General features: G+C 29.9%; 1 pseudogene; it reads right to left on the bottom strand.

The window, feature by feature from the left end:
- Positions 1 to 1,846: 1,846 nt before the first annotated feature.
- LOC149057595 (uncharacterized) lies at positions 1,847 to 2,314 on the bottom strand (annotated as a pseudogene).
- Positions 2,315 to 3,673: the final 1,359 nt, after the last annotated feature.

Below are 3,673 nucleotides of genomic sequence, written 5' to 3'. Positions count from 1 at the left end.
TGTTTTGTGTTCCACACGCGTCAAACTAAAAATAATACATTTTTACGAGTATCTGCTCGCGAAAATTAGGTCAACAGCAATATGCAGTACGCTGATGTTGCGCTTTTCGCATAACATGTCTGCAGATGACGGGGTGGTGGTGTGACGTTGTAATAAAGACGATAAAGTTTTTAAGCATGATTGTTAATTTCCATGCCCTGTTTAGTATACTTGCAGTATACACATACAGAAACGTATGTTGTGTATTCGAAAAAAATAAAATCGCTTAGCAAAAAAATACATAGTGATTGATTGCGCAATTTTATGAATATTTTGTATCAAATTTTTAAACTTCTTCGAAGCTCAGCCTAGACGATGGTTTGGAAATCATTCTGTGTCTATTTTTTTTTTTAATATTTAATCTCGCAATTGTATATAATGTTATAACTAGGGCCCAGAATTGTATGAATTTGCATTTTTTTTTAATTAAAAAGTAGCTAGATAAGACACAAATTTGAATCTTAACCTAATGTGTTGGTACGCAAAATTAAATGTTGCATATTTTTGCATATTTGGAACATTTTTCTAAAATATAATGCATATTTATGAAAAAATTGTATTACCTAATTTATTAATACTAATACTTTAGGCTACGTCCTATATGTAAAACCTGCGAGTGTGAAAAAAAACTTTGTTAAAAATCGACGTGCATTTTTATTTGAAAATTTATACAATTCTTTAGTAGTTAACTGTAACTCTCCAACAGGTAACGTTGAAATTTTATAATGTACAAATAGGTATACTAAATTTGTTTTAATTGATTTTTTTTCATGAATTTGTATTTATGTGAATGAATGTACAAAATACAACACATACAACGGAATACAATATCATGCGAAAATGCAAAATACAATTAAATTATATCAACTAGGCATTCAATATATTTTTGTGAACATATTTATGCATAATTTAAGTGCATATTTAAATGAAAATCTGCAGTGCATATATGTATTCATTTTTAGTAGGTACACTTCAATACTGTGTATCGTCTGTCCAGTATTCGAGTGCACACACATACACACACACACACACACACATATATTTATAGAATGAGAGAGAAAGAGTGGCATCATTGTTGTGATTATTAAATACCTATTATTATTCATATATTATACATAAACGGATCGGTTTATGTGTCGTCATTAAAATAACGGTCCAAGATCCAAGTAAAAGATTATAACTCGCTTCAACAATTGCTTCTGGTGTTGATGTAAGGATAAATAACTGTATAGAGTAGCCTACACTTATAGATAATACATTTTATATCACATCGTTCAATTGATAAGCATAATCGCGAATCGTATTAATTATTTGAGCGGACTGATGTATTATAACAAAAAAATATAAGACAAACAATAATGGCAAATTTTGTAGTCGAAGGTTTGAGATTCAAAGAAATTTGATGAAGTTTATAAGTTGACTAAGGTTTAACACCCAAGAAATCTTCAACTGATTTATGATTATCTGAATAATTTTAATATCTAACCAAATATTAAAGACCAGCACCGAAATATTTTTATTTTTAATCCTCGGGTGCTCACTCTGCCACGTTAATAGCAAGATCGATATTGTTATATATATTAAGGCGAATGTCGACATTTGGTGAATGTTGACATTCACCGAAATTTCTGTCGAATGTCAATTTCTTCTTAGATATAGACATTCACTGGTGAATGTGACATGAACAATCTGTTTGTAATGAATGTTGAAAATTTGTAAAAAATGATGTATAGTATTTTTAGGAATTAATTCGGCACTCAAAGGGTTAATAATTAACAATAAATTATTTTATTTTATATTATAAAAATTATTTGTTGCAACAAACTAAACTATTATGACATTTTGAATTACATAAAATGCCCGAGGATCTACAACTACACTTTTTTGATACACACTTTGCCTTACAATTGCATCTCAAGTACCCCTGTCCACTTGTTTGAGAAATTTAAGTGGAAGCTTTTCTTATGGACACGGATTGGTCAGTAGCGACTACTTAAGGAGATAATATAGTTCTTCTTTAAATACGTCAAATTGATTACGAGTGTATAATTGATTTATTACACCATCTTTTGTGCCTAGCGTGTAAAATTCATATAAATAGCTACGACAACTGCAAATATGTTCTGTGGATCCATCGCCCTCGGTCAACATCAAGGACTTGAATACGAACAGTATCATCAGGTTTAGCTGGAGCAAAATATTATCTTGATGAATGTATCATTATTTCAGTTTGTAATTCAAGTCCCATTCTTGCTGCCGCTCTATTTTGAATCATGTTTTTTTTTTTTTTTTAATTCATGATCTAATTCACTTTCCTCAACATTATGTTCCAACTGTTCAATATTATTATAATGAATGTCTAAGCTGTATAAATTTAGTGAGATGGTATCGATAATTGAGAATAAATTTATATTCATTTTCTAAGTTCAAAATATTTATTATAAACTATTTCGGTTATAAAAAATAACTATTTTATAATAACTATTTTGCTATGTGTATAATATTATACAATATGCACAGAGTTAAAATAAAATAAAATGTTTTCGATTAGTATTTTTGACCATATACAGATGTAATTATTATTGAAATATTTATTTATTTTTATCATTATTATTATAAAGTGTTCCTGACATACATGGTCATCAAACTTATTGATAAGATAATAACAATATTTAACAATAATTAGAGTTTGAAATATACATATAGGTAGTACCTATTTATAACTTCAATACGTATAATACGTATAATAAAAACGTATGTACTTGGTTTACCTACAAAAAAATATTAACAAAAAAATAAAATTGAAATGATAACTCTACAAACATTATTCACAAGCAGTCCGAGATAGGAACCTACTCAGAATTTAAATCTAATTATTGCTCGGGTAACCATCTCAATAACATAGTGCATCGTATTTTACCGACCGTTTATATAACATTATGTCTTCAAAATATTATTATAATTATATTTTGCTAAAGTCCGACCAATTTGGTTATAGAAGCCTCTGTTAAAATAATTGTATAATAATATAATACGCGCCGTTCGGCTGAAATAATTTCGGATAAATCTCCTTTCGATACTATTAGACTTTTGATTTTATTAGACTCAGAGAATAATATACGATTACGATTTTCGTTTGGTCTCTGTATCAATTATAATCGAGTCTTGATTTAATCAATTTGATGCGATCCGTGCAGATTATAGAACGTGACCCGTCTCTCAAAATCGTTCCATAAGAACATTAAATCGTCCCAAGTTATATTATGTAAATAGCGGGCAAGGCAGACGCTACAGTTGTACGCAAACCGTCTCCAGTTCAGCTGTATGTGCACACAAGATAAACAGATGTAATTGGTTTTGATCGCTTCGTATGCTATTTTTAATTGGGTGGACTACTCTACGCGTTTCTGTATTCATCGTGCATTCACATCGGCGCAACTATAGACATTTTTGAACAATAAGGGAGTGCTCAAGCTCCAGGTTTTTTTGTGGCTTAATGGGACCTTACTTATTAAACACTCGTTTAGGATGCTAATTTTGACTTAGGGGGCGCTTAAGATCAAAAGCCCCCCTAATGGCGTCAATGTGCACACACGTAATAAATACACACAAGTCACATGAATATGCATATAAT

The sequence above is a fragment of the Diuraphis noxia genome, unplaced genomic scaffold (genome assembly GCF_037042655.1).
Source record: "Diuraphis noxia isolate RWA-SAM2 unplaced genomic scaffold, SU_Dnox_SAM2 contig0003, whole genome shotgun sequence".
NCBI classification, from domain to species: Eukaryota; Metazoa; Arthropoda; class Insecta; order Hemiptera; family Aphididae; genus Diuraphis; species Diuraphis noxia.
Note: the sequence above shows the minus strand (reverse complement) of the source record. Positions and strands in the feature narration are given on the sequence as shown.